Raw genomic sequence first — 15,516 nt, forward strand, 5'->3', positions numbered from 1 at the left:
TCTCCAAGCACCAGCTTCTGAGTCTGCAAGAGATTTTACTGGGGCCAAGCTGTGAAGCCACAATGTATTAGCTTTAACACAGTGTCATCACCTATCGTGCTCTTGGTAGACATGTCACATTTTTTGAAAGAACATGGATAAAAATAAGTCTTACCTTGACTATGCAGTGAGATTTGCTTAGAAAGCAGACACAGCCATCTATTTTCAGAGACCATCTACGTCTTTTATGGTATCCCTCGCACCTCTTCTAAAAGAAAATCCTTCCACTTCTCACAGTTTTGTTTTGTTTTGTTTTTGACAATCTCACTGCAAACTCAAACGTAAGCAGCCTAATTTTCAAGTCACCACATAGCTTTTTTCATATTAGACATCTCGAGTTTTACATTTTAGCCTTTCATTTCATCTTTGGGAAAAATAGTATTTAAGGAAGTTCATGACGACTCTCTTGCTGAAAATTGCCTCACATATTCATAAGATTAGCCACTTGACTCTGAGAATGGGGATGGTATGTTATCCTGTTACATGATGTTGCATCCTTTTTAGTTAAACATACTATATCAAAATGGTTCATTATGAATCTCTGTGGGTTTATTATTCTGGATAACACACTAGGAAATGTTTCATTCCTTTCATTTATTCTTTAAAATGAATTTCAGTGAATCTATAAGACAGAGTCCTTTATTCATTTATTAACTTGTTCTATTAACCAATTAGCTTTTGTTACTGGCTGCTGGGGATACAGAGATGAGTAAGACACAGTCCCTGCCCCTGAGGGTAGTTGGGCAGGAAAACTGCTATGATGCCATGTGACATGTGGTACAGGGACATTCACATCTAGCAAAGATCTAGTGACAGCTCCATTTGGCTTCTAGAATCTTGGCATTGGAAGAGAACTTAAGAGGTCATATGGTTCTCTCCATCATTTTTCAAAGGTAGAAACTGAGGCTGTGCTTACCTCTTCTACCTCTTACCTTCTATCTCTGGTCCCTTTATATTCTCTGCTCAGCCATATTGAACTCCTTTCTTCTGTCCATGGAACATGGAGTTTGCTCCCATATCTGTCTTTTAAAATTCATTTTATCCATTTATTTTATTTCATTTTATTTATTCATTCATTTTTATCCACACCATATTTTATTCATTTCTATATCTTCAGAACAAAGTAGGAAGTGGGGCTAAAAATGTTTCACGTGGTCTTACAAATGTTCTGAGAAGGAGGTAAAGCAGGGATTACTTGCCTCTTCAGTAAATTGGGACTTCCCCCAAGTGGTCCAGTGGTTAAGACTAAGCACTCCCACTGCAGGGGGCGTGGCTTTGATCCCTGGTCCGGGAACTAAGATCCCACGTGCCTCATGCATGTCCAAAAAAATTTAAAAATGAAATAAAATAAAACAGTATAATATAAAAATAAATAATTAAATAAATAAATTGAGACCCTATGACTCGGAGAGGTTTGTAACTGGCCCAGAATCACACAACTTATTAGCAGCAGAGTCCTGACCAGGACCAGGGCCTCCTGGCTCTCAGCTCCATTCTCCTTTGTATTAAGTATGATGCTTTCTTTTGCAAGGAACAGAAGACCAACCAAAGATGGCCCAAACCACAGAGGGTTAATCATCCCATACAACGCAGGGTCCAGATACTGTTTTAGGATTTAGTCAGCAGCTCAGGGATACCACCGAGGGCTCAGGTTCTTTCTATCTTTCCATTCTGCCACGTTCGGCTTGGAATCAGTATCTTCCTTCGCCTCTGACAGTTAGCTATAGCAATTCCAGGGATCACATGCAGACACTATACAAACACCAGCATGCTAGTCTTTCTACAAGTGAAGAAATCCTTTTCCAGAACCCTACCCAGCTTTCAGCAGAGCTTTTCTCAGATCCCTTTTGACCAGGATTGGGTGACATGTCCACATCCCAGATACAAGATGGACCTGGATTTTTGGCCTCTGCAGTGGGAGGTAGGCCATGGCCAGAGAGGAAAGGGTAAGAAGAGGACCATGGCCACTGGGTATATAGCCAACAACATCTGGCACCTCATTTCATCCAGCCACCCCTCTGTGTCTTCTCTGGTCAGTGGCAGGCAGTAGGCGGCACAGTCCCATAATTTGTAGTCATTAAGTCGGCTTGAGAAGGAAGCTGTAATTCCTCGTGGCGGGTGGGCTTCTCCACCCTCGTATACATAGTCAGCCCTCCCTGGTTTTCCACCGACCCAACTCCGACACTGCTGGAAAGGAGCTCTCGCACCGGAAATGCAGGCACCGTCAGACTCTCTGCCATGCTGGCCTTCACAAGTACCCTGGTCTTTTCCCTTGTCTGATGAGGAAACTCAGACTCGGAGACTGAAGAACTTGCCTCCGTCCAACAGGCCCCTGGACTCCTTGTTCCTTCCACCTGTCTTCACTCCGCCTAGAAGTCATCTGGAACCACACCAGTTGTTTATCTGAATGTTTTCAATTAAAGACCATAGGAAGGTAAACTATACAAACTACCCTTCTTAGTAGGGATCAGGTCTCCTGAGATTTCCATCAGGGATCCATCTACCTAGTAAAGAGCACCGGCAATGGAGCCCAACAGCCTGGGTGTGAGTGTCATGTGACCCTGGGAGAGTTATTACCCATTTGGTGCCTCAGTTTCCTCATTTGTAAAATGGGGAGAATAATAATGTCTACTTCATACACCCTTGTGAGGATCAAATGAGTTAATATACACAAAATGCTGTGTTTGGAACAGTACCTGACACTCGATAAGCATTCAGTTAATGTTGGCTATTGTCATCTGTCCATTGTTCATCTATGCATCTAGTCACACTTTGATTTTTTTCTAGAAAGGATGTAAGTGTCTGGTTTCTACTGTATTTTTTGTTGTAATGACAACGTGCCCCTTCTCTACTCACCTCCAGGGTGTGACAGTCCCCTGGAGCAGACAGTAAATGTGTGGATTGCACAGGGACAACAGAAACCGTCCCTGCCACCTACCTCAGTATCTCGTGTTAGTATGCTTTGTCTCAAACGGGATCCCCCTCCTCCAGTTCAGCCCTCAGAGGGGCTGGACACACACCCCAAACGCCCCACCTGGGTGCCTGGTCCAGGGGACCGCATGTTCTTCTCCCAGAGCTCTACTCTGGAGTCAGTGTAACGCCTTCGAGGCTGTTACTGTCTGCAGCAGTGAAGCACAGGGAGGGGGAGAATTTCCTGTCTGCTGGCTTCCCTCCCCAACCGCTGGGAGAATTCCCGCTGGCACCCGCGCCCGGGGACAATCTCTTCTCTTCCTCCTTCTCCCCTCTTTCTCCACAGGGGCAGGATGGCTTGCCAGCCGGCAGGGCGTGCTGGGGAAGACTGGTTCACACGACGGAAGCTGAGACAGCCCTCCCCCCAAGGGAGGGACAGTGTCCTGGGCCGAATGGTGACTTGAGGCTGCAGAGAGGCGAAGAGACCCAGAAGGATCTCTCTGGCACGCGGAGACCAGCTTCCTCACCCTTGCACTCTTTTCATCAGTCCCTGGGGCCCCAGTAATAATGAAAGTGACCTTGAGTATTAATTGAGCACCTTCAGTGGAAGCACTTGCAAGGTAGATACGAAGAATTATCTAACAGCGGGGAAGCTGAAGATAAGGGAAGTGGAGGACCTCGTCCAAGAACTCACAGCTCTTAGGGGCAGACCCTGGGTTTAAACTGCAGAGTCAGCTCCAGGGCTGTTCCTTCCACAAAAGCAGCTGCCTTTTCAGCTCTTACTTAACACATGTTCTAAGCTGCTCTCTGTGTCTCTGATAGAGGGAGGGATCCAAGCCCCAAATGATAATATACATAACTTCAGCTCACATCTTTATGCCCTTTAGTAAAAAATACATACACGGGGCTTCCCTGGTGGCGCAGTGGTTAAGAATCCGCCTGCCAATGCAGAGGACACGGGTTCAGTCCCTGGCCCGGGAAGATCCCACATGCCGCAGAGCAACCAAGCCCGTGCGCCACAACTACTGAGCCTGCGCTCTAGAGCCCGCGAGCCACAACTAATGAGGCCCGCACGCCTGGAGCCCGTGCTCCGCAGCAAGAGAAGCCACGACAGTGAGAGGCCTGCGCACCGCGATGAAGAGTGGCCCCCGCTCGCCGCAACTAGAGAAAGCCCGCGCGCAGCAACGAAGACCCAACGCAGCCAAAAATAAAAAACAAACAAATAAATAAATAAATTTATTTAAAAAAATACACAAAAACACAGGACCACATCCATCTTGCACTTTTCCCTGAACACGCTCTGAACTGCCCTGATAAAACAACCCATTTGTTTTTCATTTCAAGTCAGAACACATTAAGTTTCCTTCTTTACTTCAGAGAGAAGGGATTTCATCTACAGAAGATGTGGCCGTGGGCTGTGACGGCACAGATGCTGCCTGTAACCGCCAGACCCAGCTGGTCATCCTGGGTCACCCAGTGTCATCGTTTTCACCCCAAAAGTTTTGACTAATCCACTTCTTTCTCAGCGACTGGAGGGCTCAGAGCAGGCAGCTCTGGCTGGGAACTGGGCCAGGACGACAGGACAGGACTAGTCTTGTGGGCTGGGGTCAGCCTCTACTGCTAAAGCAGGGAGGCAGAGAGGCTGCCCGGGCAGAAAGACTATGGGAAGGAAAATTCCAAGTCCCCTTGAGCATTCCAGGAGGTGCCAACCATTCCAAGATCAGGGCCTTGCCCACCTACTGCTGACCACCAGGTCTGTGGAGGCAAAACGTTTTTACCCTCTTTGTCTAAGTCTTTCCTGGGGCCTCAGCCCCCAGCTCCTGTGCTGCCCCTGTTCCCCCTGCCCAGGAAGCCTCGCCAGCCCCTCCCTGGCCTTTTCTCTTCCTTCCCCTCCCCTGAGCTCTCAAAGCTCTGATTGACCCATAACCTCACTTAGCTCTTGGGTTGTCACTGCAATTATCTGCTTGGAAGGCTGCAGCTTCCCACACGGCCTGGCACTTCCACGGGTGTCCTACCTGCTGCTCCCCTCAGGGTTTAGTGCAGCACAGACAAGGTACAGTCGGTAAATACTTGATGAATAACTCAGTCAACTTTGATGTAAGTCATTCGTTCAAGGGCACATCGCGAGCTCCTGCAGCTTCACCCACTGAGTCACGGGGACCATTTATGAGGGAAATGAAAAATAATTCTTCCTTCCTAGTACTGTCATTATGCTGTTTTAAGAGGAAGACAATACCAGGTCACCAAAATTTCCATGGTCATCGAACAAATCCCAGCAGGAAGCCATCTCTTTGCCTTGTCTACAACATTCTGGACTTCAGAGCTTTTCTGGCAGTCTGGGCCCTCTGTGACTGGGGCCCACTCACATCTCCAACCTCACTTTTCCCCTGATACCTCTTTGGTGATCCGACATTTTAGCCAACACAGTGACTTGCTATTTCCCGCACCTTCCCCTGCCTCCCTGCCCTGTACCCTTGCTTAGGTTGTCCCTCCTCTTAGGACTGTCATCCTTGCAGCTGCAAATCCGACCTATATTTCAAGGCACCGTGAAATCTTCAGTGAAGATATTTATATAGAAACTCGTTACGTTAGAATATTTACACGAGTCTTGGGACAGATAGCACTTTCTCTATGACCTTTTAGCTATCTACATGGATTGTTCTACTAGGCTGCAAGCTCTTTAAAGGAGTGAGGGGGTCTGACTCAAACTCTGCATCCTCCATAGCTCTTGGCTACAGACTTGTTATAGATACTGCTCGGTAGTGTTTGTTGAAGGTGGGTGGCTGCTAGAAGCTACTATGGATGATTATCTACGAAAGGATTCCCCTAAGATAGCTAAGGAGGCCCTTGGGCATTTCGTAGATGGATTTAGGCCTATTTTGCGGCTGACCACCCCTCCCCCCCATCTCTCCACTGTGATGACAGGAGTACCTTGCATCTGCGAGGGGAGAAGCTGTCTTAGAGCCCAGCGCGGGACACAATTCACAGCAACATCAGCACTGCCACAAGGAGGGGACACTAAGCTGCATAACAGCCTCGGAGAGAAACAGATGAGGGTCCGAGAACCATTCCAAGTGGAGACACCGGAGTGCATAATCAATAAGAGAGCTTTCTTCCGGCAGGTGCTAAATAGGCCACAGGAGGGGAGGAAATGATTTCCACCAAGGTGGGTCAATGATACCTGATCCAAGCCCTGTCACCCTTTCAAAGGGTCAGAAAAATCCAATAATGTAAAACAGCTTTACATTAAGAGATCCAGATATGATTTTTTTTATCCTCCAGTCCAACCCTGTATTTCCAATTAGAAATGTATTGTCCTTTAAAAATTAGCTGAAGGGAAGAGCTAACTGGAGAGCAGGTCCTTCTGGCTTTAAAACCTCATAATCTGGCTGGAGTTGAGACACATCCTTTTGGATGTTAATTGGAGCCATTAGGAAACAGGTTCTCAGACAGCCCTCCCCGCTCCAGGGCGTCTGTTTCCTCTTTTGTAAAATGGGGGCTGGGTGGACTGAGAGACTTCTAAAGTGCTCTTTCTAACCTTATCCTGAGGACACAGAAGTTGAGGTATCCTCTAAGAGCATTCCTTTGGATGGCATGGCTGCAATGACCACTGATAGGTCTAACTGACACCTGCCCTATCATGGGAAAGCAAAATCCCAAGGTGTGGAAGCCATTCAAAATAATTTCACACCCGTTGAGACAGGAGAAGGTTATCACTTCCACCCCTCTGGGATAAATGCTCTCTCTAACGCAAGACATGCGGGTAGTAGCTAGCTATTCCCTGAGACAATCTCGCTGTAATAAAATGTCTTTGGAGCCTCACATGGGACACTGTTTTCCCAGAACTGTAATTTTATTGTCATCTCTTCCTTGAGATTTCAGACCCCAGCTCTTGTTTTCCACATTAATTCAATTTGAAGTGCAGCCTAGATCATGTTGGCAAACATTCCAAATGGAAATGAATTCCCAGGTTCTCACGAAAAATTGCAATGTCTTCACCAGCCCAATCTGGATAACATTTTGTGTCTTATGTAATGTCTATTTCCCAAAGGAATTAAAATGCTTCTGTATATAGCTCTGCCCAACAAATTTTTAATAAGGCATACTCCTAATTACCTCTTATGAACAAGCAGAATCTGAATCCCTGAAAACCAATCACCCAAAAATCTTTTCTTGCGCCAAGAGTATTATTTTCAAAATTGACTTGAATCAGATGTTGAGAAGCGATAATAGTCACCTCTGTCACATTTTCTTTGGATAAAATATTTGATAGGGGAGCCAGCGCTTGATGCCACAGCCAAGAGACTGGGCTGTTTGGCATCTGGAAGACTTTCCATGCCCAGGTGCCTAAGATCAAGCATGATGAAGCAGGGCTCAGAATATTCTCCCCACCTGACAGATGAGGAATCTGAGGGTCAGAGTGGTTTGTTGATTTATTTAACAACCTTTAAGCATAAGACTTTCCCAAGTTCACACGACCAGTGTATGGTAGAGCCAGGTACACATCCAGCCTTCTGATTAAACCACATCACATTTAAGTGTATTCTGGCAAAACACTAATAGCAGTGTAGGCTCTGGGGAATGAAGAAGGGCTCTACCTAGAGAGGAGGCGAGAAAAGCTTACAGAATTGTGTTGCGAAACTATAATGTCCTTGTTAACAGAGGTGAGGGGGAGTGGGGAACCAAAGTCTTAGGAACTCAGAGGAGAAAGAGATTCTTCTGGCTTTGAGAGTCGCGAGATCAAAGAAGGCTCTTCCAGGGAGAAGCTTTTAAGTTGGTCCTAGAAGGATGGCTGAAATGGAGCAACAAGAGAGCCTTTGATGCATCTGCTTCACAGAAAAGTAGATCAGAGAAGCTCCCAGATGCCTGTTCCTGCATGTGACCCAGAGGCCACAGGAAGTACAGCAGGAGGGAAGAATGCTGCTCGCAAGGTGGGCCAGGTGTTCAACTGCTGGCCCCTCTGCAGCCCTGCTCAAGTCTCCTGACTTCCCAACCCATACAGCTTGGAGTAAGGAAATGCTACCTCCAAAGTCTGGTTCCTTGGCCATGGTGAGAATCAAGTGAGCTAACGGTGAGATTAAAGCACTTTTAGAATGATCACAAAGGAAGGGACGAAAGGGAGGGAGAGAGAAGAGAAGGAGAAATGAGACAGGAGACCTGTGGCAGGAGCCCCGCGGGTATGAGCTTTATCTTCAACAGGTGGTTTTCCAGATTATCTCAGCAGGTCTGCCAAGAGGTTTTGGTTGGTTGGTTGGTTTGTTTTGTTTTGTTTCATTGTACTTTTGTTTCAACCTAATATGCTCAATCTGGTGGGTCTCCTGCCAACGCTATGCAGAGGAGCTCTCAAACACAATAGCTGTGTTTTATTCTAGCTTTTGTGATTCTGGTCAGTGAGATTTTTGAGCTTCCAGACAGACTGACAGCTCATGTCCAAATCACCCTTCCTTTGAGAGTCAGAGTCAATGTCACCTTCCCCACCAGCCCTCCCTGGGCCTCCATGTCCTTCCCTGTCTTTCATGGTACTGATCACAATGGTCCCTGTATTATAGGGTGTGTGTGTGTGTGTGTGTGTGTGTGTGTGTGTGTGTGTGTGTGTGTGTGTGTGTGTGTGTGTGTGGTATATACCATACACTTGACCTATAGACTTCTTGCTGGCACCAGACCATAGTCACCTGAGGGCAGGGATCTGTGACGGTCTCTGTAGACCCAGGCTCTTCACAGCATCTGGCACATAGGTGCTTAGGAGAATGAATGGCAAGCAGGGGTGCATTTCAGCCCCTTGCGGCTTTCCCATTTGCATTTTCATGGGGCTCTGGACAAAATACAGCTTAATTAATGGGCCTGGAATGAATCAGGAAAACATCTCACAACAAACTGAAAACAAATTTCACACAGTGCAGTCCAGAAACTTTTGTTCTTTTTCTGCCTGTAAAGTTTATTTGAAAGTCTAGTTTAGAAGGGAAATTTTCTCCATTTGTCTTACTGTCAGTTGAGACCCAATAACTCTACGGTCACAGAAATTAGAATGTTAGGCCTGCCAATGATTACAAGTTATCTTTAGTGATTCTTAACATTTTGGGAGCTTGCAAAGAACCATTTATATACCTGAGGAAAGTTATCCCAAGAGAGTGTAGATACAAAATTATACATATAATTTCAGTGTGTACAGAACTCTGGAAGCCTATCCCAGGATACTCCCAGGTCAAGCTCTAGGCCAGTGTTTCTCAAAAATGTCATTCATGGATTTTCTCCATTAGAACTATCTTTGAGGTCTTATTAAGAATGCAGACATTGGGGCTCTGTCCTAGGCCTAGTGGAACAGCAGCCCGGAGGAAGGGGCCCAGCAACCTGCTGACTGAGCAGTCTGCCCAAGTGATTTTGATACCCACTCAAGTTTGAGAGCCGTCGATAGAGATTGATTTTTTTTCATTTGCACAGATGATGAATCTGAGAATCAGAGAGAAAAAGTCCCTTGTCCAAGTTACGCAGTAAACAGGGCAAAACTAGAGGCACATGTTTTATTTCCTAATTCTACAAAACAAAGATTACATGCCTAAAAGCCTACATTTATTATGTGTTTTCATATAACTTTCAGGAAGTATGCCTTTTCCTCCTCATAGTAGGTTTTTAAACATAAGAACACAATTTGAGAGTAAAATTCTAAAGCCATACAGAGAATTAGGTAATAATACTTCATTAACTAGAAAATCTTTCTTGTTTTATTAAAATGTCTTTAATCATCAAATGTTTAGGTGCTCCTGATTCTGTGATATAATTTATTTTTATTTTGTTTTAATCCACGTCTCTGGGTAGTTGTATCAATAGAATTTTGGTGACTAGATTTATATTTCCTATGTTTTAGGCCTAGAAAATTTCTCATTGAATGGAATTCCAATTACATTTTGTTGTGAAAATAAACATGGTTTTGTGAAGTGAAAAGCATTATACAAAAAAATGAGATGATATTCCAGCTCTATCAGGCTCTGAGCTTACCGAGGGCAAAACTCAAGACAGCGTCTGTCTTACAGAAAGCACAAAGGAAATGGGTCTTGAATGACTAAATGAATGAATAAACCCACTCTTTGTAGGATAAGCTGCAAGGGCATTTTCTAATAACCAAATGACAGAAGCTCTTCAGGAAACGACCACTTGGATGGACATGCGGAATGACTCAGCAGGAACTCTTTTGTTATATGCAGATAAGTTTTACTAAAATTCAAACTGTTGGATTAGGGATGATCAAATGGCACTCGAGGGCCCTCCCACCTGCCTCAGGTACACCTTCCAGTTGCCTAACACCTAACACTCTTGAGAAGAAAATTTGGTACAGTGGTTTTTGCTTGGTGGAAAAGCAGTGGCTCAGGAGAATTGGGCTAGACCCCAGAAGAACAATCTTTGGCCATTTAATTACCTCTTTCTAAAGAGGTAGAATTTATGTCTTTCTCCACCTGCAAAATGATATGCTGTAGAGATTGAGCAGGTGGAGACACATGAGAGACAGGACACCAAGTGGTTGGTGGGACCGAAAAAAGAAGGTCTGGAATGCCACGCCTCGCCTGTCTGGTAGCAGGGAGCTGGGAGAGGCCTTTGTGCTGGAGAGGACACAGAGCTCAGTGTCTAAGATTCTACGGAGGAAATGGTGTTGGAGTAGCCTCGTGGTGGGTCCTGTTACCCTGGAAAGCATGGTAGACACACTATTTGATTCAGGCACATTCTACTGAACCTCTGTAGAGCCTCACTTCCTCTTCTGTAGACCATTCTATGCTGCCATTGCCTTTGGCATGTGAAATAAAAGCTGTTTTCTACCTTGGTTCTCTGAGAGTAAATGAGCAGATCAACAATCATGATGGCAAAAACGTCTTGTCATAGGTTGTAAGTCATTTTTACTTCCCTTCTTTCCTTTAGGATACCACCACTGAGGTGACAGGACAGGGCTTATTATTTCCATCACTTAGATAAGGAAATAGATTCAGAGAGGCAGAGATCTGGCAAACGTTAACACAGCTAGGACTGAATCTCAGGGCTGTCAGATTGTAAATCCCATGATCTTTTTAAACTAACTTCCTTTTCAACTCAACCTGAACCCACCCAATGATCCTGAGGAAAACAATCCTGAAAGTCGAACTCCAAACAAATATCAAAATGCGTTTAACGCTTTGCAGGACTCTGCCCGGTTTGTTACTTGGTTTCTTTGGCTTTGATGTCACAGAGACTAAACGAAGCAGGAATGGTATCAGCCTTCCAAGGAAGAGGACCTGGGATAGGGACACTTCCTCCCTCATGCAGCTGCTTGCTCTTCCACAGGGTTGGTTTTCTTTTAAGATTAAATTAAAAAATTCTCTGAAAATACAGTTCAAATTGCAAACTCTCAATCTTAATTTGTGATCTCAACTTGGCAATCCTTATAATTATTGGAAACAGGAAATTCTCAAGGGGGAAAAAAATCAGATACTTGGTTCTTGGTGACAAAATGCAAAATCTCTCTCCCCAACCTCTCAGCAGCAGTACTGTGGTTGGGCTGATGAAACATCTGAAGTAACATGGACACCTCTGCGTGTGCCAGGAGTGTTAGAACATTCCTGACAGAAGGCGTGCTTATACCAGATACAGAGGGCTCTGGGTTTGCCCATGAGAAGTTTGTAACAGAGAAGGAACGAGTACTGTTATTAGTTTGTCAAGGCTGCCATAACAAAGTACCACAGACTGTGTGGTTTAAACAATAAAAGGTCTGAAGGGTAGAAGTCCAAGATCAAGGTGTTGGTAAGATTGGTTTCTTCCGAGGCTTCTCTCTGATTTGTAGATGACCATCATTTCCCTGTGTCTTCACATGGCCTTTCTTCTGTACATGTCTGTGTCCAAATTGCCTCTTCTTATAGGACACCTGTCATACTGGATTAGGGCCCACACTAATGACCTCATTTCAACTTAATTATCTCTTTAAAGGCCCTCTCTCCAAATACAGTCAGATTCTGACATACTGGAGATGAAAATTTCAACACATGAATTTGGGGGGGGGGCATGGGCACCTTTCACAGGTACCAAGTTTGTCAAAGGTAAAAGCTATCTACTCAGAGATGTTTTATCTTCTAAAAGGCTAGGAGAAAAGTCTTCCTTTCATCACTGCATTAATTAACTTCTTACTTTAATATCCCATTTTGAAATAACCTCTATTTTCCACTCGTGCCCCACCCACAAGCATTTATGTCGTTCTGCCTTGTGTTGTGGTTAACCGTGTCTCTCCAATTAGCCTGTGAGATCCTGGAGTGCAGGCAGGACTGTCCTTTAGTCACTTCTATATGCCTCCCCCACAAGGCTTCCTGAGAAGGAGATACACAGCCAGCATTCGATACAATTCACTCACCAAACACTGATGCTTGTTCTGTGGCAGGCCCTGTGTTAGCCACTGGGTCGTATGTTGATTGAAGTGAGGTGACTATTCTCTACATGACTAAAGAATGAAACCTGTGAAACCGTGCCCCATAGGGTTAACAGAAATCCTTGACTTATGGAACAGCAGATAAGGAAACAGCTTTCCTTAAAACCCCTCTGCTTGTAACCTGCCTTTACTGATTAAGCTTGCTTTAGTTATTTTTTTCCCTTCTTTAATTGCATACCCTCCAAGCTTCACGTAGCTAGGTAATATATCACAAGACTTCTTTACCACCCTTATAGATAATGCCTCTGACGTATGGGTCACTAGACTAACAGGCACTTAAGCTGTTTTCCAGAAACCTGGAGTCAACTCCCGTCTAGTCAAGCTGACAAAAGCTGGCTGGGACCACTGAGCCTAAAACTGGGCCTGCACAGTTGTCTGATGAATGACCTTTTGATGTCAGAGGGCCAAAAACTCTACCCTCAGACCATGCTAAGAGCCTCCATTTCTGCACACGCATCCCATGAAGAAGCATGTAACCCAATTCTCCTGCTCAGAACGCCGATTACCTCACCTTTTCCCCACCTCCAATCACCTTTCCCCATGCCTAAGACCACCCTGCTTCTTTATCCCATAAATATCTCAAGACTTTTGCCTGCAGGGAGGTGGACCTGAGACTTCTTCTCCTGTCTCCTTGCTTGGTTGCCTTGTGAATAAACTCTCTGCTACAGACCTCAGCATCTCAGCGTACGGCTTGCTGCGTGTTGGGCAAATGAGCCTGGTTCGGTAACACCTGTAACAAACCAGGAAGGTCCATGCCCAGACCTGTGTTTTTCAAATCCCACTCCAGCAGCTGTAGGGTGGAGGGGCTTGGAGGGAGGCTGATGAGGGGCTGCCAGGGGAATCCAGTCGAGAGGCAGGGCCGTGTGTTGCAGCACAAGTCAGCATACCCATCTTTAATGTCTGTCCTGAACTTCACTCGTTTTGCGGCACTGGGCAAATTACCTCATTTTTCTGAACCTTAGTTTTAGACAGTTTTACACGTAGACTTAATGGAATTCCTTTATATTTTGGATACAAAGGCTTCTGAATTTGAGGGTTTGTGGCCCCTGGCCTTGCAGGGGGGCCTCTCCCGTTATCCTGTCACCCCACACCCTCATCAGAACTGACTCCACAAAATGAGGTGACTCTCCCGGAGCCTAAAATGGATCAGGTCAGTGACAGTAGATGTGCCAGGCTGACCACACAAGCAGGAGGGCAGAGGCCACCGGTGGCTTTGGTCACTCAGCTGGATTCCAGGATGTCTCAATGTCCACACTGAGATAGAAGGAATTACTGAAAAGTGCCTATTCACCAAGACAAAGACTGTTCTTGCTGAACATTTGTACTTTTAAGCTGCATTAAAAGAAGATTTTTCTTCTCAGCCCTTCTCCTGGGCCTTATTACATAAGCCACATCTTTCTCTGTTATTCTCCCTTCTAACCTATCAGATCTGTCTTTCTTTCTTTCTTTTTTTTTTTCCTGTGGATGTGGCATATTTCCTCTGCAATTCTCTTTTGTATTTTGTCCTTGGACAACTCTGGAAGGAGAGGAGGACTTTGCCTACTTTCTAACTATTTGATACAAGAGCACAGGCTGAGTTTAAATATGGCTGTTAAGAGGCTTCCAAGAATCTAAACTTCATCCACAAGTTATATATCCCCTTCCTGGAAAAAAAAATCCACTCTGGGGTGGAGTCGGGGAGGTAGGAGTAGGGGTTGATGTTGGTACATATACATCAGTTGTACCATAAAACACTGAGGGATGTTTGATGTTTACACACCCCCCTCCCTTATCTTGAGGTGGATTTTATTTTCAGTGCTGAGTACTTCCAGCATGTAAATAAAATACTTCCTTTCCTGCATTTGAACTATTTCTTCAAAGGCAAAACCACTCTCACTTTGAACAAATAGTGAGAAACATGGCACACAGAGCTCTCTTAAACACAGAGTGACAGCTTGCATGGCTTTTACTGATATGAAAGTGGCTTTGACGAATCTCATTTGTCTGTACTTTCCTTGGGGCTGAGGGAAGACAGTTCTGAGGCACAGGCTAACTTCTGGGTGATAAAATGATAGAAGATGTGACTTTGAAAACTACGGTGAGTTGTATAAAAAATCTAGGAAAATGCATACCATCCCACTTCTCGGCAAAAGCAATTTATGTCAATTGAATGGTAAATGCATTTCTCAGTGCTTCCATGTAAAAGATCTCTACATACTAAAAACTAATTACTCAGATATTCTTAGAAGTGTCACAGTAATCTTATGACATACACACATACCACTTTTTGTGTACGTTTCTACACACATTTAAAAAGATAGTTATAGATACCTTGAGCCCTCAGGTGGTCAGCAGTGGATTAATGATAATCATGGATTCTTGACATTAGTGGTCCATGCAGGATTAGCGAGTTTTTATTAATGTAATAACCACCTGCAAACCGAGCACCCAAAGCCATAGCTAAGACTTTGACACAATCCATCCATCTATCTAACCATGTGCCTAAACTTCCATCTCATCCCTCTTATGCACTGGGTGTAACCATAATAACTGCTGGGTGGGTGACGCAGTTTGAATCCTGTGTTCATCACTCTCTTGCTTTCTTTTTCATGTGATTTTATTGCTTTTATTTGTAGTTCTATAAAACATATTTTTATCTTATCTGTGTTTAATTTAAAGTACTTTGAGACTTACTTTTTGCACTTAATGTTTCAATGTTGCTGCAGTTCAACTGTTTTGACTGCCACGTGAGTATACCACAGTTTATTTTCCACTCTCCCTTTGATGGGCGTTTGGGTTGTTTCCCAGGTTTGCTATTGTGAGCAGTGCAGCTATGAGCATTCTTATACATGTCCCTTCTTGTACACATGCAAGGATGGAATTGCTGGAGCAAAGGCTATATGAGATGTTCAACTTCAAGAGAGAATGACAATGTTTAATATTTTATATAATCATCCCATGCACATATATGCATGTGGATGGTTCACACTGCTCTAATTGATACTTGCTGCACTTGAATGATAAGAGCACTATTATCTATTTGGTATTTTAGTCAGAAAAAGTTAAAAGAGAGACAATGCATTTTTTCCACAAGCCTCACATTATCGAAGTATAAACAAAATGGAATGTCTTAGATCATGCCAAATCTAGAA

At 44.5% G+C, this 15,516-nt stretch overlaps 1 protein-coding gene across 1 annotated transcript in view; it reads right to left on the reverse strand.

Moving 5' to 3' along the window:
- The window catches only part of VSNL1 (visinin like 1), a 101,814-nt gene that overhangs the window by 46,230 nt on the left and 40,068 nt on the right, over window positions 1-15,516 (reverse strand). The window lies entirely within an intron of this gene.

This window comes from Balaenoptera borealis (assembly GCF_965194805.1).
Source record: "Balaenoptera borealis genome assembly, chromosome: 15".
NCBI classification, from domain to species: domain Eukaryota; kingdom Metazoa; phylum Chordata; class Mammalia; order Artiodactyla; family Balaenopteridae; genus Balaenoptera; species Balaenoptera borealis.